General features: G+C 35.7%; 1 protein-coding gene across 7 annotated transcripts in view; it reads left to right on the forward strand.

Moving 5' to 3' along the window:
* Positions 1-6957: 6957 nt before the first annotated feature.
* ldd (lipid droplet defective) overlaps positions 6958-26479 on the forward strand; it is a 149734-nt gene continuing 130212 nt past the window's right edge. For 2 of the 7 annotated variants that reach the window (XM_067784848.1, XM_067784844.1), the window contains exons 1-2: positions 6958-7191; positions 9057-9399. The gene's annotated coding sequence lies outside the window, so the exon portion shown is untranslated. The remainder of the gene's footprint in view (positions 7192-9056; positions 9400-26479) is intronic. The other 5 variants (XM_067784846.1, XM_067784850.1, XM_067784847.1 and 2 more) reach the window with 5 other exon arrangements.

Below are 26479 nucleotides of genomic sequence, written 5' to 3' on the forward strand. Positions count from 1 at the left end.
TTTTTTTTATCATTATTATTGTTATGATAAATTTTTTCTTAATTGAAAAAATTTTTTAATTAGAATAGAAGAAAGAAAAAATTTTAGACAACTGCCAAAGCTCGTTGTATAGATCCATTTCGGGAACTGCTAAATTCCTTCATCGGCAACGTTTAGGCGCCTCTGCAATAACCATTCAACCACCACAGCGGTTTTTTGTTTGTCTTCATTAATCCTACTTCTATTCTGGTTCGTGCCAATTGATATCCACACCACTGCGACATCTGTTGCAGAATAGCTGTGAAAATTGGACTTGTTTGTTGGCAATGCTGCCATAGTGTCATATTTTATTGACACTTGTTTTTCCCCGTGCTCTGGGATGTATTAACAATTTTTGTTGTTATATCGGCCTACTGATTTTAAGATCGCGGGTTCGAATCGAGCTCAAGGCCTAACAATAATTTTTTTATCATTATTATTGTTATGATAAATTTTTTCTTAATTGAAAAAATTTTTTAATTAGAATAGAAGAAAGAAAAAATTTTAGACAACTGCCAAAGCTCGTTGTATAGATCCATTTCGGGAACTGCTAAATTCCTTCATCGGCAACGTTTAGGCGCCTCTGCAATAACCATTCAGCCACCACAGCGGTTTTTTGTTTGTCTTCATTAATCCTACTTCTATTCTGGTTCGTGCCAATTGATATTCACACCACTGCGACATCTGTTGCAGAATAGCTGTGAAAATTGGACTTGTTTGTTGGCAATGCTGCCATAGTGTCATATTTTATTGACACTTGTTTTTCCCCGTGCTCTGGGATGTATTAACAATTTTTGTTGTTATATCGGCCTACTGATTTTAAGATCGCGGGTTCGAATCGAGCTCAAGGCCTAACAATAATTTTTTTATCATTATTATTGTTATGATAAATTTTTTTTTTCTTCTATTCTAATTAAAAAATTTTTTCAATTAAGAAAAAATTTATCATAACAATAATAATGATAAAAAAATTATTGTTAGGCCTTGAGCTCGATTCGAACCCGCGATCTTAAAATCAGTAGGCCGATATAACAACAAAAATTATTATTTATTTTATTAAAATAATTTGTTAAAAATAAACGATTGTGAGCACACAAAGAAATCTATTTGTACTATGGCACTATTCTGAATATTTGCACTGCATTACTGGCAGTTGCTAACATACGCTAGATGGCAGCGCAGGCTGTAAGTTTTAATTGATTGATATAACAGCTGATTTTTGTTGATATTTGGTATACTGCTTTTATATTGGTTGCTTAAGATGCGCACGGGTCCGGCTCGTTTTTTCTAATAAAAATTACTTAAATTAGTGCAGGTGCCTACTGAATTGAACAAAAAAAAAACATATGGATGGCGGCTCTGCTCTGCTTTAATGTTCTATATCAAAGTCGGTTATCGCTAAAAAAGGATCACTAGGGTGTTTTTTTTTTAATTTTTTCAAACGCGGCTAGTGCTAGTCAGAAATGTTAAAAAATAAAAATAAATTTAAGTTCGATGAACATGTTCAAATGTAAGCTAACATATATGATGTAAGGAACAGTTTAGGTAGGTTAACATATACATATACATAAATACTTATCGCACAAAATAATAAATAAAAACAAAAATAAAAATTAAAGTTTAGCGTAGTAGTAGATATAGGGAATAAATGAAATGTACGATTGAACAAACTTTAATTAAAATTTAAGGATTTGTGAAAGAAAAAATAAAGGTTTAACTTCTATTGGATATCTGTTTGATTTTTTTTTTAATGAGAAACCGAGGTAAAAGTCAGTGTAGGAGCCCTCCATATACGCCGTAGACTAGCCGGTTGTAACAAACAGACTACCCGCTCCTTAAACCCTATACCCACTCGGAGAGCTATTGCAAAGCAAAACTGATGTTCCCTAATTCAGTGCAAAATAAGCTAAACGATTGTCTATGTGAAGAAGTTTGTGGCTGGAATGATAGACGTTAATGAGGCCAGCTTCATTGCATAGATGGTGCACTATGTGGGAGCCAACGGAGGCATGATGCGATTGGTTCATTCCAACTTAATTGAAAAGAATTCTGCTCTTGTCACATTTGGAAATTTAAAAGAGCTTATTATATAATATGACATTAATTTGTAATAACCAGAAAATCTTATGGATAAAGCGCAAAAGCTAATAATTGTAGATTTGTTTGTCACCAGCTTATATAAGTTTTTCCGCGTATATTAGAGAGCGTGTTTCAAAGAAAACAAAAACAACATATTTAACGCCCACTTCGCGCTGTCAGGAATAAGAAAACAAATATTGTACCTAGACTGGTATTTAAATTGTGCTGATGATGTAGCTCTTTAAGCTATAATTACTGACTAAACGTATATTAATGTCAGGTGAGCTATGTATATAATTTTGCAGAATATTTCCGATATCGATGAACGTTAATTATTTTTTAAAGCACGCAAAATTGCGAAGTTAAATTATTAACTGTTTTGTAGGTTACTTCCCAAAACTAAAGTGTCATATGTACATTAGGGTGGCCCTTCGTTGTATGGAGAAAAAAAAGAAGTTTTTAGATTTTCGATCTCACCCCTAGAAAAAGGCGAATAGCGCAAAAACCAATATATATACAAAGTCTTATGCCAATCCATAATACGTAGAGGTTGCGCAATGAACTTAAAGTCCCGAAAAAGACGAATTTTAAACATTTCAAGTGTTCATATTCCTTCACCCTAGAAAGGTTTACTCCTTTTCAAAGCAATTTTATGTCTTTAACTTCTTGTTTTTTCAAAACTAGCAGACCCGGCAGACGTTGCTCTGCCCTAGCATTGGTCTATCTGCATAACTTTAAAGCAGTTTTTACCTCTTACTCTCCCTTCCCTTCTCTAGCCATTTTTTAATCTTTTTATTCACTCTTCCCTCTGCCTTTCGTTTTTTATTCTTTCTCCCTATCCGTATTTTACCCCACTTCTTTTCCACTCCATCTATCCATATCTCCTCTATCATCGTCTAACTCTATCTCTTTCTCCTTCCCTCTTTTCTCTTCTCTCTAGTTCCTCCCCCATCCCTTTTTCCCAGTCCCATCCCAAGTCCAAGTTCTAGTTCCAATACCAATCCCAGTCCTCGTCCAAGCCCCCGTTCCAGTCGGTCCCTGCTCCATTTCCCGAAAAAAGTGCCATAGATACTAATCTAGGCAAATGGCTACCTATATGTCCCATTTCAGATAAATCGAACCAAGAACAGAATTAGTTCGAAAAGATCGGTCCCTGCTCCACTTTCCGAAAATAATCTTCACAGGAACGCTATCCTATCTTCAAGTTAGATCAAACTGTGCCCGGTGTGCAAATTTTATTGAAATCTGTTAAGCAGCTCAGGAGTCATCGCGGACAAACAACGTGACACGACATTTATATACATATATTGATTAGAGAAAAAAATATTAAAATCGGTATAGCCGTCTTTCAGCGTTGAACATACTAACGCATACAAATTCATTTCTATATACATAGATAGCTACAATATTAGAAATCGGCCTAATAATAGCAAAGCTGAATACTAAAATATAGTATAGCTTTTCTTCATTCATTGTATAGAATATATGACCAACATCCGTCACGATTCTCAAAATTAAACAGAAGTCGAGATCGAGAATCGGAGCACTTTGAAAAATAAGGGCTTCCCTAATGTACATACTTATATACATATTTGCTTGGGTGGTTAAAATGAGAGAGATATTGAAAAATTGTCAAACCGTGAATAAGACTCGATATATGCGATAATTATCGTTCTCTCTGATATTACAAATATTACGAAGCTTCGGAACACCGAGCTATCTACTAATTTAAACTTTTGAAGTCGATCAGCAGAAAGCGTCTGCAGTAATCGTTATAAAAATCCTTCAAATTCTCGTTTTATTAAAATTTTTTTTTAAATAACCACATTATCAAAACGGGATTTAGGGCAATTTTTAAAATTTTCCACTAATTCGTAGGACGGGATCTACATATTTTACGCTGACACCGAACGGCATTTACAGGCAGATGATTTTTCGCTCAGAAGCTATTCACTCTATGGTAAATCAACATACCATACTAAGAGGGGGCCACCATGTTTTTAATTGCAATGTGGAACCAACGCCTCAAACACCCCTTGCCCGTTGTTAGAACCAAGTGAAAAGGGATTTCAGATCCCTTGGGTGGCTAAAACCTTTTAAGTGATTAAGAGCCAATTCAAAAATATGATAATTGCCTTTAAGCAGAACTAAAGGCATAATGAAGGTTTCAGCTTCATAACTCAAACTCCTGGGTTAATCCCTTTATGCCTTAAATGGCTATCCTAGTATTATATTTTTGTATTTTTTGCTTAAACTTATTATTTTATAATTAAGATCTTTTTCAAATTTTCCCATTATTATTGGCTTTGGCTTTGAAAATCAGTCATGTATGAAGTTCATATTTTTAGAATAAATCTCAGTACAACATAAAAAAAAATACAAATTAATGCTGTTAACTACTCTTTGTTTTAAAAACCACATTTTGTTGCTGCCATTTGGCCAATAATTTAGGGCCTCGCAAACAGTTAGACAATTAAACAGTTGTTTGTAAGCAGAGAATAAAATCAATTGCGGAACTTTTGTACCAAAGAACAAAGTTCAAACTAGAAATCAGACAGCATATTGTTTTATATAAAATCATGCGAGTATTAGGGTGGACCGTTGCATGAAGTACAATTTTGGCATCTGAATCATACATCAGGATAGGTTCGATGATAGACATATATAGGCAAAGTCCCTCACAGTCTCGAATTTATAATCAGTCTACAGAGGTGCGGCTCTATGATGGCAGCAAGTACTAAGTCTTTTTCAGAAGCCTAATTGTCGCAACGTGGTGGGGACGAACCGCAGTCTGGAAAATAGTCTGCAATTGCACGTTAAAGGGGGGTGTTCTTCTCACTCTATCTTGGATTGTGATAATAAGCGATGCTCTGGTGGACCTCGTAGTCGGTATCTATGAAGTGGTTGCCTAAGCATACGAGCAGTCGATACTGATTAGGGATAAATTATTGAACATCATGCATGATGTTCTGCATTGCTATCTACACCTGGTGACTAGGTGGGATGAGGTATGCATATTACTGTAGTCTGAGAGTGTCTGGCCTCGCTTGCGCTTCCCTCGAATCATCTGGGATTTTTTAGTCCGAATGGGTACTATGAAAAAATACCTTTCATGCTGCAGAGAGTCCGAAGTTCCATCCTCTTATTCATATGCGCCCCGTATCTGCTAAGAAAACTCTGAACAGAACTACCCTTTGCAGTAAGATCTCAGTAGAATTTACTCAGGGTCGAAAATAGTAATATTGGAAACTACATCGTTACTACGCAACGCTTTTCTAAGAAATTACAGTCAGCGTTACCGTTATTTAATATGTTATCACAGAGGACCTCCATTTAGGGTGAGCTACTCCTATCAGGGTAACTATCATTCCAGCTCGATGAAAAGCCACGCAGAAAGGCGAGCCACATCTTTTCTTGAACAAATTTTGTCTCTCAAATATTCCTGATTAGACGCTCGGTATGAAAATCATCAACTGGAAGTTAACAGACTAAGCGTTTTAAGTTTTTGCATAACAGGCCACACCAACTATCCCACTTTTGCGCCAACTGACTCCAATCAGAGTCGAGAGAAAAGTTCTTCGAAAGATTTATGGACCTCTACGCGTTTTCGATGGCGAGTACGGAAGAAGATTTAACGATGAGCTGTTCGAGCTGTACGCAGACATTACATAGTCCAGCGAATTAAAACGCTGCGGCTGCGCTGGCTAGGCCATGTTATGCGAATGAAAGATAACGCTCCGGCCAAGAAAGTGTTTCTATCGGAACCCGGCTATGTAAGCAGAGGTAGGGGGCGGCCCCCACTCCGTTGGAAGGACCAGGTGGAAAACGATTAAAACTCCCTTGGTGTGGCCAATTGGCGCCGGTTGGCAGAGAGAAGGAACGACTGGCGCGCCTTGTTGGACGCCCATAACCGTTTAAATGGTTAAGCGCCAATTAAGTAAGTAAGACACCAATCAGAAGCACTAAAGAAGATCAAGTCTTTCTTTTCCCTCGAATTCTCTAAGGGCCATCACATCTTCTCTCAACACCATTCATTATTTCGGAATACACCGGGATGGGTATGAGGACGTATATGGATGAGTATAACGTGTTTTTTTTTGTCGTTCATAGAGGACTTTACTTATTAATAGCCAGCAGTCCAATATAGTAATATGTTGGCAATAGTAATTCTCCGTTGAATCACTAAGCTGGCGTTGTTTTCGCTGGGTCCCAGATAGACGAAGTCTTTTACATATAATAAGCATGCATAATCATCACTTAACTAATCAGTCTTACGATCAATCTATTAACAATTCTACCCTGAGAGAACGTGGCATTTTAACGTCATACTGTTGACATTCCATAAGCAAAAAATTGTTTTTGACTACGACTAATCAAAGATGAGCTGCACAAACTCTCTGTAAACCGCCCACCAATACAAATAACAATAGCAAGTACGTGTTAGTCATTGCAAGGTGGAGTAGTTGTTGCATTCATATGCCGGTAAATAATATGAAATTCACATAAATTTACATGTAGCTATGCAAGTCAACAAACAGGTCTAAACCCACAGCTGTCTAGAATAGCAGCTGTAGTAACAACAACTTGACATATATGAACTTACATACATATGTATATTGAGCAACAATAAAAGCTAAGCAAGAACAGACAAAAAAGCCCAACAACGATAATGATGATCAACGAAAACGATGATCTGAATCGATTGATCGTTTTGATTATGGGGGGCGAAAGCGGTAAGTATGTACGTATTAACAGAACCGGCGAAAAGCTAAACAGAGCTACATATGAGCATATTATGGACTATGTGCTGAGGCATTGTTCGAGCTTTACTAAGCCAAGTTGATGATTTTCCAAGTGCTGAGCTCAGTTCAATAGCGGCAACTTATGTCGGTGGACGTGTAAAGCGGAAAAAATATAGAAATAACATCAGTGAAACGGGAGTTTAATAAATACAATAAATAATTTTTATTGATTCGAAGTTAATTGTGATATAATACATTTATTTATAAAAACAAAAAACTTGTGAGTTTTGAAATTCTAAAAAGCTAATCATCCGGATTATTTAATTGCGCTGATCAGACGACGAACTTATTGGTTAATTACCATTGTTTTTTTTTTTTTTTGTTTTTTTGAGACAAAAGCAAAAAGGGGGTTTCTCCGTTTTTGGCAGCAAGCTTACGTAATATAGAAATGGGCTTTCGAAGTTTGGATCCTCATAATTTTATTTTAACTAATGGATTAAAAAAAAGGAAAAATTTGGGCTCTTTTTCTTATTTGAAAAGCGCACCCCTTTTTAAAGTTAGTTTCTCTAAAACATCGATTTGAAAAAAAGGATTACGAAATTTACAATTTCGAACTTCTAACTTCGTTATATCAGCTTACAAGTAGGCAAAATTTCAGAATTATAAGGATTTTCATTTTTGGAAGAACTTACTTGGAACTCGCATAACACCTGCCTTAAAAAATTGTACAAAAGAAATTAGAGGACAAAACACATTTATTCCCCTTTTAGTTTTCCTAGTACGTTAATTAAAAAAAAAGTTACAAAAGTTAAAGTTTCCAATTTCGAAAATCCATAACCATATCTGGGAGTCTAAATTCGAAAAATGAAGGTATTAATTATTTTTTTTAAACATTTTTTAAGAGACTATCCAGAATTAACAAAAAAAATTGAATATGGACGTGCCTTAAATTTTTTGTTTTGAAAGCATTTTTTTCTTTTCAAGTTCATATGAAAATCACGCCAAAATTAATTTTAAAAGTTTTCATATTACTTGAATCTACAAAAAATACGAAAGGTGAGATTTAGAACTTAGAAAGTTCATTCTATGATTGGGAAGCTTCCTTCGAAAAACAGAGATATTATATTTTCATTTATGGCTCAATTCCTATTAAAAATATTGATTCATATATCTAGGACTCTTGATGATCGACTATTCGAATAATCAACTATTTAGTTATTTGCGGCCACCGTGGTGTGATGGTAGCGTGCTCCGCCTATCACACCGTATGCCCTGGGTTCAACTCCCGGGCAAACCAACATCAAAATTTTAGAAATAAGATTTTTCAATTAGAAGAAAATTTTTCTAAGCGGGGTCGCCCCTCGGCAGTGTCTGGCAAGCGCTCCGATTGTATTTCTGCCATGAAAAGCTCTCAGTGAAAACTGATCTGCCTTGCAGATGCCGTTCGGAGTCGGCATAAAACATGTACATAGGTCCCGTCCGGCCAATTTGTAGGGAAAAATCAAGAGGAGCACGACGCAAATTGGAAGAGAAGCTCGGCCTTAGATCTCTTCGGAGGTTATCGCGCTTTACATTTATTTTTATTTAATAAGTCCTGAGGCTCGCAAGGACGTTGTGAAGTTATTGCAAGCCATCTGCAGCTATTTTTGTAGCAAACGAAAAATTTCTTTTATTTTTATAACATTTAAAATTAAAATATCGATGACAAAAAGTCGATTGCATGCTATGTTGAAATCAAATACCAGCTAGTCGGTTTTCAATCAATGTAAAAGTTGCTACTCGACTAGTCGATTATTCGATTCATTGATTGTAAATTCACTACCCTAAAACAAAATTTGAACTTGCCTTACAGCGTTATTCGTTTTGATTATATTTTATTATTTTTTTTTTGTTTTTATTGGAATTTTTGACCAGTGATCTTTATATTTGTATATTTTTTCTGATAATGATTTTTTAATAATAAATAACTAATTTCCGGCAAAAACTTCTACAATAAAAAAACAAGCTTAATAAATAATTTTAGCTTTAAATTTAAGTGCTAAAACTGATTTGAATTGCTTTTTTTTTTCAAACGCATTGCAATGCGTCGCTACCTTGTTCCAACTGCATACGTAATAGCTTAACACATTGTGTGAAACTTTGAACGTCCAAAAAAGCGCCGGAAAGCAAGTGCAACTTAATGTCATAATCGATCGTTCTTTACGTTTTGAACCGTAGTGCAGTGCCTAGAAATTTGTTTTTATTAAAAAATAGCAACTCTAAGTACGCGTGCAAGCTGAGAACCTGAAAAAAATAAAAAACGGAAAGCGAAATATGTAAAACAAATTAAGAAAACAACCTAAATCGGCGTGTAAATTGAAATTAGGCTGTGCATTGATAGTGATTTTAGTGTGAAATCAAGTATTTACGTACACGCATATATAATATACTTACATACATACACACATAAGTAAAAGCGCGCTAGAAAAGCAAAAGTTTTGTTTTTAGCAAACAGCTTTTTTATATAATAAAATATTTTGTTTAATTTTCCTTTTGCCGCTATTTCCAGTTACAATTGTGTGTAAGTATAAATATTTTTAGCGCACATTCGTCACATATGCTATCACACATTGCTTTTATATTTAATTATCGTTGTGTTTATTATTGTTTTATTTATGCTTAGTTTTTTGTAACATTATTTACATACATACCTTTTGTAATGCATCACACGTTCGAAAACGTTAAGCTTGGGCGGTTAATCCCATTTATCTACTATGTGCAGTACAGTGTCACAATTCCGAATAATCATAAACATTTGTTTTTCTTAGTGTGATGGTAGTTTTTCGTCACCATTCGAAAATCTCTTATGTCAAAATTGTTTTGAAGAACTAAACTTCTTGAAGCCCTTGCTTGTAAAATAAGGCTTGTCAAACTTTGTTTCAAATAAATCGTAGTTTGAAAAAACTAAAAAACTACGGAATTAGGGGAGACTGAGTTGCTCGATCTCGAGGCAGCAATTAAGCTGGGTCCTAGAAAACTGCTAGTATTTGCCAAGAGGACGGAGTTATTCTATAACATATGTCCTGGCACCTGATTGGAGTACTTCCGTTTGGTCGTCAAACTAATTCTGGGAACACTATGGACACATACATTCTATGTGAGGTCTTTATCGATCGGCTAGTTCAACCTAACCAAACCTAACACTTTTATAACTAACCGAAATATAAATATAAATATAAAAATAAGAAAATAATTTTTTATCACAACGATGTTATGTTACACAAGTAGAAGGTGAAATAATTTACAACAAATAGTTTACTCAAATTACCTATACTAAAATTTAAGTGAATAACCGAATAAACCAATTCAGAGTGACTCCACCATTAAGTTATTGCATATTGATACGTATGCAAAGTTTCAATTAAACTTATGGCCATTTCAAGTGGTCACAAGGTCAATTTATTTTAGGTAATTTGAGCTCACCATCAAATTTTCATTGCCATCGGTCCTTGATCATTTTATGGCCATTTGAAGTGTCCATAAGGTCAATTGACTTTACGTCCTTTGAGCTTATGTCACCCCATCATCTTATTATTGCATTGTCATCGGTCCTTGATACGTGTGAAAAGTTTAAATTAAATTGATGGTCATTTGAAGGGTCACAAGGTCAATTGACTTTATGTCCCTTTAGCTTATGTCACCCTACCATCAAAATATTGCATTGTTATTGGTTGTTTATACGTGTGAAAAGTTTCATTTAAACTTGTGGCCATTTGAAGTGGTGATAAGGTCAATTGACTTTATGTTCTTTGAGCTTATGTCACCTTACCATCAAAATATTGCATTGCCATCGGTTCTTATACGTGTACAAAGTTTCAATTGAACTTATGGCTATTTGAAGTAGTCATAAGGTCAATTGACTGTATGTCCCTTGAGCTTATGTCACCCAGCTTATGCCCAACATGAAATTATTGCATTGTCATCGGTTTTTATACGTGAACAAAGTTTCAAATTAATCAAACTTTAGGAAAATTGTGCTCAAAGATTCTGTTACATACATACAACCCAAGCTAATAAAAGTCAGATAAAAATCTAGACTGTCTTCGATTTAGGTATGCATGATGCTGTAAAACCAAAGATTATCGAAAAGTAAAGATATTGCAGGCGCAAACTTCGGTGGAAAGCAGCGGAGCGTAACAAAATTCTAGTAGGTCACTTTCACCACACCAAAAACTTTAACACAATTTTTAACATAATTTAAGCACAGAAATACACTGATTGGAGTTTTAGAGAGTAAAAGTTAAAATTCTGAACACATTACCTGAACAAAAAGTGTACAAATAATTATTAAATAACAAATACAGACAGTGGTAGTTAACAAATTCTGCTGTGGTAAGTGGTGAATGTGACCTACTAGAAGTTTTGTGAAGCTTGTTTCACACGATTTTTCGTCCCTACAACATCTTTACTTTTCGATAATCTTTGGTAAAACGAACAGTTGAAATCAGTATCTAGCACCACAAAGTTTCAATTAAACTCTCGGCCATTTGAAGTGGTGATAAGGTCAATTGACTTTATGTCCTTTGAGCTTTTGTCACCTTACCATCAAAATATTGCATTGCGATCGGTTCTTATACGTGTACAAAGTTTCAATTAAACTTATGGCCATTTGAAGTGGTCATAAGGTCAATTGACTGTATGTCGCTTGAGCTTATGTCACCCCAACATCAAATCATTGCATTGTCATCGGTTCTTATAATAATAATAATAATACCCAACGGATTAATACCCTCCAAATCCCGCCCGATCGGCGTGAGGGGCGCATCCGCATGACGCACGGATATACGTGAACAAAGTTTCAAATTAATCAAACTTTAGGAAAATTGTGCTCAAAGATTCCGTTACATACATACAACTCAAGCTAATAAAAGTCAGATAAAAATCTAGACTGTCTTCGATTTAGGTATGCATGATGCTATAAAACGAACAGTTGAAATCGGTATCTAGCACTACAAAAAAATTTGACGGCTCTCATAGTCCGGTATGAATTTTAATGTAGTAGAACGGAACATTTTTTGGAACTATTATGCTGATTTTTTGCAAAGTGCGGAAAAAAGCCAAATTCTATTTATCTCCACTTTGTAAAAATGAAATCGAAAGGAAACAGGAAAAGAAAAGTGGAAGCCAAAAATAAAAAAAAGTAAAAGTAGAAGAAGTCGGACGGAATATGGAAAAGTAAAGGGAAGTGGGCAAATGAGAAAAAGAGAGAGTGGGAGTTACAGAAGGAATAGGGGTTAGAGTTTAAGGAAAAGTAGAAGTAGGGAAGAGAAAATAAGAGAGAAGAAAGAGGGTGGACAGACGGAAGGATGGTGAATAGATAAAGTTCTATGATTTGGTTTTAGTTTCGCAATAAATATATGTTCAGCCAGAACGATATTATTAAATAAATATATTGAATATCAGCAGGGTTTTAGCATAAGGCTAAAAGTATTTCATGTTGTTCTACGCGCTCCCAAGATTAGCCAGTATCTACTATATAAAATAAAGATCTTATAACAAAAAAATTTTTTAGTGGTTAGTGCAATTGGAAGTGGCCTATAGCCCGCTAAAGTTGGTTCAACTGCAAGCATTGGGGGTCGACATCGAAGCTTCATTTGCCGCTCCGCTGTTCGATTGATGCTAAAATGGCTTTCTTCATTCTTACATCCTTTCCAACTTGGCGTTTAATCCATCACAGAAAGGGCTGTTGGTAGCACACAATCCATACATAATGTCAGGGATAAAGCGAATGTAGTAAAAATGCTGCACAGTTCGAAGTCACAGAGCACAAAGATCATTTCACCAAACATAAGTAGCTCCCTGGCCGCAGGGGGGATAGGAGTAGTTAACTTATGATGGGGTTGTCTTATGCATTCTACCAGAGCGGTATCCCATATATGAGTATCGGCTTAAGTAGTGAAGCCAGTGTATGCCCTCGAGAGAGATAGGTCCCAGCTTTTGTTTGTTGCCTGAAAGCGAAATTTTTATATACGCGTAAAGAGAACAAGTTCCGCTTGCCTAGGGTTAGGAGCCAATCAATATGGCTCAATCCACCTATTCACCTATTCATTTTTCAGAATATTTACTGCTGACCAGGATTGCCAGTTCAATTGCGTTGCCAACCATACAGTCATAACAACCACATAGCCACGGTCTAGATCTTAGAAGACAGCGCAACCCACTCCACTGCAACAATTCTATTGCACAGAAATTTGTTAATAAATTCAACGAAAGCATCGTCGATTCCTAAACTAACCAGGGCTTCTGTATAGTCCATGGCAGATCATTGCCAAAGGCCTCTACGATGCATACTTACTTACTTACTTAATTGGTGCTTAACCGTCTAAACGGTTATGGCCGTCCAACAAGGAACGCCAGTCGCTCCTTCGCTCTGCCAACCGGCGCCAATTGGTCACACCAAGGGAGTTTAAATCGTTTTCCACCTGGTCCTTCCAACGGAGTGGGGGCCGCCCTCTACCTCTGTTTCCATAGGCGGGTTCCGATAGAAACACTTTCTTGGCCGGAGCATCATCTTTCATTCGCATAACATGGCCTAGCCAGCGCAGCCGCTGCGTTTTAATTCGTTCGACTATGTTGATGTCTGCTTATAGCTCGTACAGCTCATCATTAAATCTTCTTCGGTAGTCGCCATCGCCAACGCGTAGAGGTCCATAAATCTTTCGAAGAACTTTTCTCTCGAACACTCCCAAAGTCGCTTCATCTGCTGTTGTCATGGTCCATGCTTCTGCCCCATATAGCAGGACGGGTACGATAAGTGGCTTGTAGAGTATGATTTTCGTTCGCCGAGAGAGGACTTTACTTTTCAATGACTAGGTAGGCAGTCCAAAGTAGCATTTATTAGCAAGATTGATTCTTCGCTGTATTTTAGTGCTGATGTTGTTGCTAGTGTTGATGCTGGTTCCCAAATAAACGAAGTCTTTTACTATTTCGAAATTATGGCTGCCAACAGTAGCGTGGTTGCCAAGGCGCGTATGCGCTGACTCTTTGCTGGATAACAGCAGGTACTTCGTTTTGTCCTCATTCACCATCAAACCCATCTTTACCGCTTATTTTTCCAGTTTGGAGTAAGCAGAACTAACAGCGCGGGTGTTTAGGCCGATGATATCAAAGTCATCAGCATATGCCAGTAATTGCACGCGTTTATAGTATATTGTTCCAGTGCTGTTAAGTTCTGCAGCTAGTATAATTTTCTCCAGCATCAAATTAAAGAAATCACACGATAGGGGGTCACCCTGTCTAAAACCTCGTTTAGTTTCGAACGGCTCGGAGAGGTCCTTCCCAATTCTAACTGAGCTGATGGTGTTGCTTTTGCACAGCCGTATAAGTTTTGCGGGGAAACCAAATTCAGACATAGCGACATATAGGCAGCTCCGTTTCGTGCTGTCGAAGGCGGCTTTTAACGAAGAGGTGCGATGCATATACACTATAAATATCCCTCTATTTGATTGAATCGAACCCAGGACCTTCCTTGTTGTAGGTGCAGCCCGCTACCACCACAGCACGGCGGCCGATTTTGGAATATGTAAAATTTATTAAACATGAAAGAAGGAACGGTGTTGAGAGGAGGTGTGCATACGAATAAACGTCGAGATTTCAATTTAATTTCAAACTGCTTATATCTTTTCCAAAAAGATCTTTGGAGCTTGCTACCTTACATGAAGGGAAAGCAAACGGTAGAACTGAGCCAATTATTCGTGTTTACACTTCGAAGTCGCCGTTTGGTACATAAACTGTGGTTCACTGTATCACTGTGCAACCTAGCGTCATTTATGGCATACAAAAAGTGAAACCGGACTTTTTACTGGTCTAAATAATGTAAGAGACTGAGAGTGTGACGGTCATGGCTAAAAACCACACAGAAAATCGCTACGGTTCGGTTCAGCGAGAAGATTCATAAAGGAAAACCTTATATGTGTACAAAGTAGTTAAATTAATTGCTCTATGAACGCTTTAGAGGCATCTGGGACGGTGGGTTGCATCTTTGAAGATCAAATTATAGCTTGAGAGATTCACAAGAATTTATTAACAAAAAATTAAAAGATAGCAGTGCTGGAAATATACATATCTAAAGCACTATAATTAAGTAAGTACAAAAGTATTTTTTTCAATTCTTATTTAATAAATTCAACTGAATTGATGGCAGAAAAAGAGATTTACAGCAGTGAACAAAAAATAGGGGAGTAATTTGTTTTTAATTTCCCCAATTAAATTTTTTCGCTTTCCATATTTGAAGAAAAAACTTCTATGAAATTTGTTACTGATACTATGCAAATCTGTATCAAAAAGGTTATGGAAAACATTCCAAAATTCGAGAAAGTTTCACGAAAACTTCGAATTTTTTGTTTGAGTTCTCTGAATTTATTTGAGTATGCAGTTTTATATTACAATCAATTTGATTTTTAACAATTATTTTTTCCAAAGGCTGTTTTGCACTTTCTTCCATATAATATGGAAGAAAAGTTGAAACCAGGATTCCATTTTAATAGTTATTTTCCGGTTTCGAGTCGAAAGAGTAGGGGTCTAAAAATTGTTCTAGGTAAAAGCTTATGGAATTCCGGCGACAGCCATAGCATGTGCATGGCGAATTATGTATCCTTTCCATTTTTTGGACTTATTTAAAAAAATCGGCCCTATAACTAGAGAACGGCTCATCGAAACGAATTTTTTACCAGTAGATTCTTCTGAACGTCTATATTTGAAACCTTTATTGTAATTTGAAATCTTTTGTAGTAATACCAGAAATTGTCCAAGAAAAACTAAAACCAACTCTCACAGTACTATACTTTTACTTTTCCGTAGTAAACTTCCATCAGTTTTTTTCGCCATAAAGTTGATCCAATTGAGGTATTGCCTTAAAATTTGATACACCACATTCTTTCGTAACAAAAAGTATTATATATGAAAAAAGTTCATCTCATATGGATGAGCGGTTCTTTGGTTATAGGACTGGACTTTTATTATATTGATAAGAAATAAAATTCCGGATTTAATAGTTTCTTTCGGACCAAAAAATTAAAAGCCCGAAAACAATTTTTTCTAAAGGACTTTTATTATAAAAAATTAAGTTTGGATACTTGGTTGAAATATCCTTCCAAAACAAAATTTTCAAAAATGAATGCGTATTTTCAGAGACCTACAACTTGTACTTTGTTGGACTAAAATTGATTGGGCTACATACTCACAGAAATCCATAGAACTTTAAATAAAAAGTTCAAATTCGTAAAATTTTCTTGAGGTTTTTCTAAAATGTTTTTGTGACTGGTTGGCATAAGCTGTCGGGCGATGACGACAAACATGAAAAGGGTTGGTTCATTTTTTCTTTAAAGTACAAAAAAGAAAACTTAGTATCCAAAAAAATTCTTTGTTTTTTTTTTTACATATAACTCCTAATTTTACTGGAAAAATAAGCTCAAGAAAACGGGAGATATCGAAATACGTGTTTTTGTATCATTATTAATAAACCGCCAACTACAACTTCTGCGCGTAATTTGACAAATTTCAACGACCGACGCGGCCAAGATCGCTGTCACTCAGCATTGGGTTTACAGCTATAGTTTCAGTTACAAAGTTCATATAAGTTTTTTCTTCAAATATTGAAATATAAAACAAGTAAGGAAGGTTAAGTTCGGGTGTAACCGAACATTACATACTCAGTTGAGAGTTATGGTGACAACATAAGGGAAAATCACCATGTAGGAAAATGAACCGAGGGAAACCCTGGAATGTGTTTGTATGACATGTGTATCAAATGAAAGGCATTAAAGAGTATTTTATGAGGGAGTGGGCCATAGTTCTATAGGTGGACGCCCTTTAGGGATATCGCCATAGAGGTGGATCAGGGTTGACTCTAGAATTTGTTTGTACGATATGGGTATCAAATGAAAGGTGTTAATGAGTATTTTAAAAGGGAGTAATCCTTAGTTCTATAGGTGGACGCCGTTTCGAGATATCTCCATAAAGGTGGACCAGGGGTGACTCTAGAATGCGTTTCTACAATATGGGTACCAAACGAAAGGTGTTAATGAGGGTTTTAAAAGGGAGTGGTGGTAGTTGTATAGGTGAAGGCGTTTTACAGATATCGACCAAAATGTGGACCAGGGTGACCCAGAACATCATCTGTTGGATACCGCTAATTTATTTATATATATAATACCACGAACAGTATTCCTGCCAAGATTTCAAGGGTTTTTTATTTCGCCCTGCAGAACTTTTTCATTTTCTTCTATTTAATATGGTAGCTGTCACAACCATTTTACAAATTTTTTTCTAAAGTTATATTTCGCGTCAATAAACCAATCCAATTACCATGTTTCATCCCTTTTTTCGTATTTGGTATAGAATTACGGCATTTTTTTCATTTTTCGTTATTTTCGATATCGAAAAAGTGGGCGTGGTCATAGTCGGATTTCGTTCATTTTTTATACAAAGATAAAGTGAGTTCAGATAAGTACGTGAACTAAGTTCAGTAAATATATGTCGATTTTTGCTCAAGTTATCGTGTTAACGGCCATGCGGAAGGACAGACGGACGACCGTGTATAAAAACTGGACGTGGCTTCAACCGATTTCGCCCATTTTCACAGAAAACAGTTATCGTCATAAAATCTATGCCCCTACCAAATTTCAAAAGGATTGATAAATTTTTGTTCGATTTATGGCATTAAAAGTATCCTAGACAAATTAAATGAAAAAGGGCGGAGCCACGCCCATTTTGAAATTTTCTTTTATTTTTGTATTTTGTTGCATCATATCATTACTGGAGTTGAATGTTGACATAATTTACTTATATACTGTAAAGATATTATATTTTTTGTTAAAATTTTACTTTAAAAAATTTTTTTTTAAAAGTGGGCGTGGTCTTTCTCCGATTTTGATAATTTTTATTAAGCGTACATATAGTAATAGGAGTACCGTTCCTGCCAAATTTCATCATGATATCTTCAACAAATGCCAAATTACAGCTTGCAAAAGTTTTAAATTACATTCTTTTAAAAGTGGGCGGTGCCACGCCCATTGTCCAAAATTTTACTAATTTTCTATTTTGCGTCATAAGCTCAACTCACCTACCAAGTTTGATCCCTTTATCTGTCTTTGGTAATGAATTATTGCACTTTTTCGGTTTTTCGAAATTTTCGATATCGAAAAAGTGGGCGTGGTTATAGTCCGATATCGTTCATTTTAAATAGCGATTTGAGATGAGTGCTCAGGAACCTACATACCAAATTTCATCAAGATACCTCAAAATTTACTCAAGTTATCGTGTTAACGGGCGGACGGACGGACGGACGGACATGGCTCAATCAAATTTTTTTTCGATACTGATGATTTTGATAAATGGAAGTCTATATCTTTCTCAATTCCTTTATACCTGCACAACCAACCGTTATCCAATCAAAGTTAATATACTCTGTGAGCTCTGCTCAACTGAGTATAAAAATAGGAATCATTGTGTACAAAAAAAGGGAGATACCTTATCCGTCAACTGCCTGACAGGATGTTCAAGATGGCTACTTTTTAGTATTTTGACAGGTATTCACTCTGAATACAAATCCATTTCTTATTGCCAATAATTCGAATAAGAAAAGATAGATCTCTAGAACAATAATGACAAAAATGCTCGGCCGGTAAACAAGTGGTTACATCTGGCAGACAAAGGATTTTGTTTACTGTTCGGAATATGAAATGAATTGCAGGTAAATCTTACAAATTCTGACGAATCTGGACAAGATCGCAGTTATTGTGAATAAAACTCGTTTTTGATCACAGGAACGAATGCCAAAAAGTTATTAGGATCGTGGTTGAGTTCGAAGACCACACAACGAGGTGATTCGATTAAGAAACTGGTTGTACTTACTTAAACTCGGTTTGCAGCCTTTGTTACAACCTAACGAAGCGCAGCATCAGCTTTATTGCAGCTGATAACTTATTCTGTTGCATTTATTGCAATCCCTCACGTTTCAGAGACATGTTTAGCCACTAGCCATTTAGCACTTTTCCTAAACGCCAGTATAACTTCTGCTTTCTGTGCATAATCACAGATACCAGTTGCGAGTGACTGTAACAAAACCAAGATGGAGCGTTAGGTCGTCTGCTGTTAGCGAAGTCTGCGCATTGCTTTTCAAAACTGTTATTTTAAAAAATATTATTTTAATTGCTGCTTTTAAGTCAGTTAGCCTTTGTTGTTTTATGGTGTTATTATTGTTTTTTTGTTTTATAACAAGCATTTAAAAAATATATAATAAATTGACTACTTTATTTGTTTTGTCATAAAAATTATAATAATTATAAGATATTTATTAGCAATTTTTTGTTCTAATAAAAACAATAGGGAAGTGTTAAAAAACATTTATTTTTTAGTTAGTACATATATAGCATAACATAAAACTGGCATTTGGTAATCAATCAAAACGTATGGCAATGACTGAATTACAATTTCAATAATGGCTAAGAACAGCGCAACATGTTTCGCTAATCAGCAAGGCATTCAATTGACCGTATGCATACAATGATGCCAGCGAGATGAGCAGGTGCTGATAACCAGCTAATTCTAAAATCAATTAAACAATATTATTAATTACTCATAAACTTGCTCTATGACTTTCAGGTATTAGATATTTACGTATTTATGTACATACATATGGCGGCCGCCATGGTGTGGTGGTAGCGTGCTATGCCTGCCACATTGAATATCCTGGGCAAAGCAACCTAAAAATTTTAGAAATAAGATTTTTCCTAGAAAAGAAAGTTTTCTAAGCGGCATCGCCCCTCGGCAGTGATCTGGCAAGCACTCCGAGTGTAATTCTGCCATGAAAAGCTTCTCAGTGGGCATAAAATATGCAGGTGCCGTCCCGCCAATTTGTTGGAGAAAAATTAAAAGTTAAAAATTAAAAATTGGAAGAGAAGCTCGGCCTGAAATCTTTTCGGAGGTTATCATGCTTTACATTTATTTATTTTTTATTTTTATGTAGTATGTTAAAATGTATGTTTGTTTAATGGTGTGTTCAGTTTATACTTATATTTAAGAATTCATGAGCTTAACACCGGCTTATAATAATTGAATTTTCAATTATTATGTTTTCTAAGAGAAACTGAAAAGAATGAAACATTTACTGGCATATTGCTATGGAACCATTTCGAAAACCGCCAACGTAATCATCATCAGGCATTTTTGTAATGTTGTCAAAGGTTTCACCGGGATTCGAACCGTGAATGACATGGTGAAACTGCAGTAGCCTTTAACCACAAGGCCATCCTGCTGTTATTTGTTTTCATGCTTAATTCAGTTTTTCTCATTTCTACACTAACAACACAATTGAGACATTTTGTCTCTATATTAATTTGTGTGCCATGTAAATTTGTTAATTATATGTTAAAATGTATTTGTAGTTTTTGATAAGACCATCAATTAAAATACTGTAACGAATTTAGGGAAATCCTGATTATCTTGCACATTCTGTTAACGTTCGTATCGCTGAACTGTCGGATATATAACTCCAATTGTCAGTATTGCAATATGTCCTTTATTTAGTCTACTTTGGGAGTAGTACAATTATAATTCAATATCACGTACTTCACAAAAGCGTGTTTAAATCAAACTGATTCGTCATTCCTCAGCTTGAGCTGCTTTTATACTCTCGGTTGAGTCGTCCGCATATTTCGCGTAAGGTCTAGACGTTTCACCTTCAAGAACTTTTGTATCTCCTGCTGGGTAATTTAGTTATATGCGTGTGTATGTGTGAGTAAGAAATTCGGCTGATGACTACATGTGTGTGTATGAGATAGAGCCTACTATTTCTCGAGCGAGTCTCGCCTTCTCGCGAGATTCTCGAATTTTTCGTAAGGCTCGCGAGCTTCTCGACATTCAACTCAATCGAATCATTGGCTGTTTTATATAGAGCTTTCGATTTATTCTGAAGCACAAGCCAATATGCGCGCAAAACCATAAGTAAAAAACCCTGAAATGTATAGAATATTGCCAATGCAGCGACTGAATTGAAAGTTGAGAAGATCGCGAGTATTACGAGTAATTTGAGATTCAAGCATCTCGCGAGGCTTACGAGTAATTCGAGATTCGAGAATCTAGGGAGAAGCCATGTTCTTGATGTCACGTTGAAAAATAAAATATTGCGAACAAAATTATATGTATAATAAACATGTTTTGAGTTAAATGTCATTGGAAGCAATATAATCAACAAAATGTCACAACTAAAAAAAAACAAGTGTATAAATACTGTCTATACAGCGATTAAGTAAAAATTTCTAGAAGCTAGCGAGATTTACCAGTACTTCGAAACACGAGAATCTCGCGAGAATTCGAGTTCGCGATTTCTCGGGTCTCAAAAACCTCGCTAGTGTTCGAGAAGAAATCGAAAGCTCTAGTATGAGATACCGCTTCGTTGCCTTGTACATAAGTGTCGCTGCTTGCTTTGTTTTGTTGTTGCGATTATTTACTAACAGCATAGTGATGCTAATATTCGTCACAATACATAAGTTTAGAAGCAGTTTTTTTGATATTTGATATTTAAATGTCCGTGCATTTTTAACGGATCTGAGCCGTAATGAATATTCTTGGTAATGGTAGTTGGCCAATTACAAATATTTAGTAACTAAAAGTTTAACGTTCAAGTACAATTACATTTTACTGCAACTTGGTAATGAATATATCTTTTTCAATTCCAGATCAATTGATTCAAAAAACTTTAATTACTTATAACTCTTTTGATCTATTTACTAATATGTGGTAAATCAAGAGAAAAAAACATTACCGTAAAAGAGTTCTTCTGATTTTAAGATGCAAAAATCAGAAAATAATACTTCCGTTAAATACAATAATTACCTTGACCCCTACAACGATTTTAAAAGTAACAAGTAAGGAAGGTTAAGTTCGGGTGTAACCGAACATTACATACTCAGTTGAGAGCTATGGCGACAACATAAGGGAAAATAACCATGTAGGAAAATGAACCGAGGGAAACCCTGGAATGTGTTTGTATGACATGTGTATCAAATGAAAGGCATTAAAGAGTATTTTATGAGGGAGTGGGCCATAATTCTATAGGTGGACGCCATTTAGGGATATAGCCATAAAGGTGGATCAGGGTTGACTCTAGAATGCGTTTGTACGATATGGGTATCAAATGAAAGGTATTAATGAGTATTTTAAAAGGGAGTGAGCCTTAGTTCTATAGGTGGACGCCGTTTCGAGATATCGCCATAAAGGTGGGCCAGGGGTGACTCTAGAATTCGTTTGTGCAATATGGGTATCAAACGAAAGGAGTTAATGAGTATTTTAAGAGGAAGTGAGCCTTAGTTCAATAGGTGGACGCCCTTTCGAGATATCGCCATAAAGATGGACCAGGTGTGACTCTAGAATGCGTTTGTACGATATGGGTATCAAATGAAAGGTGTTAATGAGTATTTTAAAAGGAAGTAATCCTTAGTTCCATAGGTGGACGCCGTTTCGAGATATCGCCATAAAGGTGGGCCAGGGGTGACTCTAGAATTCGTTTGTGCAATATGGGTATCAAACAAAAGGAGTTTATGAGTATTTTAAGAGGGAGTGGGCCTTTCTGGACCAGGGTGACTCTAGATTTTGTTTGTACGATATGGGTATCAAATGAAAGGTGTTAATGAGTATTTTTAAAAGGGAGTGGGCCTTATTCTATAGGTCTTCGCCTTTTCGAAATATCGCCATAAAGGTGGACCAGGGGTGACTCTAGATTTTGTTTGTACGATATGGGTATCAAATTAAAGGTATTAATGAGAGTTTTAAAAGGGAGTGGTGGTAGTTGTATATGTGAAGGCGTTTTCCAAATATCGACCAAAATGTGGACCAGGGTGACCCAGAACGTCATCTGTTGGATACCGCTGATTTATTTATATATGTAATACCTGCCAAGATTTTAAGGGTTTTTTATTTCGCCCTGCAGAACTTTTTCATTTTCTTCTACTTAATATGGTAGGTGTCACAACCATTTTATAAAGTTTTTTCTAAAGTTATATTTCGCGTCAATAAAACAATCCAATTACCTTAACATATTTCATCCCTTTTTTCGTATTTGGTATAGAATTATGGCATTTTTTTCATTTTTCGTAATTTTCGATATCGAAAAAGTGGGCGTGGTCATAGTCGGATTTCGTTTATTTTTCATACCAAGATAAAGTGAGTTCAGATAAGTACGTGAACTGAGTTTAGTAAAGATATATCGATTTTTGCTCAAGTTAGCGTGTTAACGGCCATGCGGAAGGACAGACGGACGACTGTGTATAAAAACTGGGCGTGACATCAACCGATTTCGCCCATTTTCACAGAAAACAGTTAGCGCCATAAAATCTATGCCCCTACCAAATTGATTGGTTAATTTTTGTTCGACTTATGGCGTTAAAAGTATCCTAGACAAATTAAATGAAAAAGGGCGGAGCCACGCCCATTTTTAAATTTTCTTTTATTTTTGTATTTTGTTGCACCATATCATTACTGGAGTTGAATGTTGACATAATTTACTTATTACTGTGAAGATATTAAATTTTTTGTTAAAATTTTACTTAAAAAAAATTTTTTTTTTAAAAGTGGGCGTGGTCCTTCTCCGATTTTGCTAATTTTTAGTAACCGTACATATAGTAATAGGAGTAACGTTCCTGCCAAATTTCATCATGATATCTTCAACGACTGCCAAATTACAGCTTGCAAAATTTTTTAATTACCTTCTTTTAAAAGTGGGCGGTGCCACGCCCATTGTCCAAAATTTTACTAATTTTCTATTTTGCGTCATAAGTTCAACTCATCTACCAAGTTTCGTCGCTTTATCGGTCTTTTGTAATGAATTATCGCTCTTTTTCGGTTTTTCGAAATTTTCGATATCGAAAAAGTGGGCGTGGTTATAGTCCGATATCGTTCATTTTAAATAGCGATCTGAGATGAGTGCTCAGGAACCTACATACCAAATTTCATCAAGATACCTCAAAATTTACTCAAGTTATCGTGTTAACGGACGGACGGACGGACGGACGGACGGACGGACGGACGGACATGGCTCAATCAAATTTTTTTTCGATCCTGATTATTTTGATATATGGAAGTCTATATCTATCTCGATTCCTTTATATATGTACTACCAACCGTTATCCAATCAAACTTAATATACTCTGTGAGCTCTGCTCAACTGAGTATAAAAACTCTCTTTTCTTAGTTTAAATATCAAATTTGTTATTGAACTGAACCCCGAGTTCTTGCTGCTTTACGGAATAAATGAACTGTTGAGAACAGAACACCGTGAATACTCGGGCATTTAGCTTTTATAATCCAAGAGGTCGCACAAAAATGTTATAAACACTCGCGTCAAGCTAACGCAGTACAGAAAAACGTCAACCTTACTTTCTATTAAACATTTATTTCACAATTCTCGCTTAACATTATATTTTCTAGGACTGTGCCCATTCTCAGTTTGAAGAAAATAAATTTCACCGCTAAATTTGGCAACCTTGCGATCATTCCAACACGAACTATCGTGGTACCTAGAGCCTATAAACCATTGGTCTCCAAAAAGATCCCTTCTCTAAGCATATTTTCTATTAATGAAATCCAGCTTAATGTGAAACAAAAAACTTTAAGACGACCTTTGCTCAGCGGTCTGAGAATGAAACTGCTGCTTTTTGTTATATTTCCTCGGTCTGTGCCAAAGCCTGAGCCTTTCTGAAATAGTCTGTTTTGCCGCCAATTCTGCACACATACGGAAGGTTTGGTTTCATGCTCTTAGTATTTATTTATTCTGAAAAATTAGATGGCTACTTTTTAATAAATAAAGTTCTGAGTTTGTATAATGATGTATTGTTCTTGCTATTTAACGATGAAAAAGGTTTTGTTATTACAAAAAATTAAAAAAATTTAAATAATTGAAAATGCGTGTATTTAATACCAAGTACCAATAAAATGTAGCTATAATTAGTAATTGGTGTTTTCAATTACAGGGTATTTGTAACGGTAATGGTAATTTTATTTGTTTCTACCAGCTCTGATTTTTACATATTAGTAAATTTTTAGGAGCTGTAAAGGGTTTAGATTAATTGTTATTCAATTAGTGAGTATACATACATAAAATCGCGGCGATTTTAAACCTAATTTGAATGTTTTTCACACGGAAAATGGGGATTTCGTGTTGGGGATTTTGATTTGGGGATTTAGATTTTGGTGAAAAAGGGGGTAACCCCTTAGAATATACCCGCGGAGATATGCCTGTCGTAAGAGGCCAATAAAATAACCAAACGATGCAAGGGGTTGTGTGGCGCAACCCTTTCAAAGGGATGCTAGCGCTATTTATAGCTTCTCCAACCCAATTGTCAGCCTCGCCTACCCGTGGAGAATACTGTTCCTTCGGAAGCCGCGCCGGGCAACCACAAGTTTCGCATGAAGCTAGGGGATGTTGCGGGATGGCCTTGAAGGTTCAATGTGGTCATATTTAATCGTTTCCGAGATGGTCGGGCTTGTACCTTAATGCTGATTGTTACCGAAACGTACCCGATCTATATCGGGCAAAGCAACGTCAACATCGATAGCACTCCCTAAAGCCTTCGGGGAGAGTATTTATCGCTACAACAACAACAACAAAAACAATATTTTGTTCGATTTCAACTCATTTTAATATCAATCTATTCTGGATCGGAATAAATTCGTTTAACAAATAAATGTGAAGTATCTTTATGCTTACTGACGCTGCTATGTTAGTTGACGTACGAACGGAGCGTCAGGCATTCGATATTGTAATACTTTCTATGCTCCTCACAACTGGGTATAACTACAAGTGTATTAATACCAACTAATGTAAATTTGGCGTCTATAAAATATTCCACTACTTTTCGTAGTACTAGTAAAAACATTTAAATAGTTCCCGTTGTCAAACTGATAATTTATCAGCTTCTTTTTGGCGTTAATTTATTTTCGAAAAATCGTGTTTTTAAAAATTGCTGTGCTAATTGCGTTTTTATGAAATTGTTTGCATATTTCGCTTTTTAACTGACTAGTCGTAAAATTTTATTAGCAAATAGATGGTATTGCGTAACGATAGCTTATCGTACTATTTTATTTTGTTATTATATACCTATCAGTTAATTTTGAAAATTGTTAGATTTCAGTAATTCAATAAACTAACATCACGACAACATGGCAGTAAAAGCAGGTAACTCGATTTAATAAAAATGTCCCTTAGGTTCTTAGACGATTTGTTCATCTGAGCTATTGTTCGCTATACAGAGTAATGTCCTAAACTTTACCTTCACATTTTCAAAAAGTATAAAAAACAGTTTTCAGTTTTTCAGTTGCTTAGACTTATCGGGTCTTCTTAGTTGCTCTTGTTGTAATTGCAAAATTATTTCCTGAAGGTTAAGAGAAATACTACATATATGGGCAGCCTTTTTCCGGATATAAACTCGGTATCTATTGATCCGTGTATAATGTAAGCCTTAACCCGAGGAGAGATTCTTTGATATTTTAAGAAATTGTGACAATTAAACGACTACTTTTAAGGAGTTCGCTGCTCGCTTCAATTTAATGACTAAAATGATTTTCATACTTAATGACGAAAGAACTCATCACGTGAACCCATAGAT

Source organism: Eurosta solidaginis, chromosome 4 (genome assembly GCF_040869045.1).
Source record: "Eurosta solidaginis isolate ZX-2024a chromosome 4, ASM4086904v1, whole genome shotgun sequence".
NCBI classification, from domain to species: domain Eukaryota; kingdom Metazoa; phylum Arthropoda; class Insecta; order Diptera; family Tephritidae; genus Eurosta; species Eurosta solidaginis.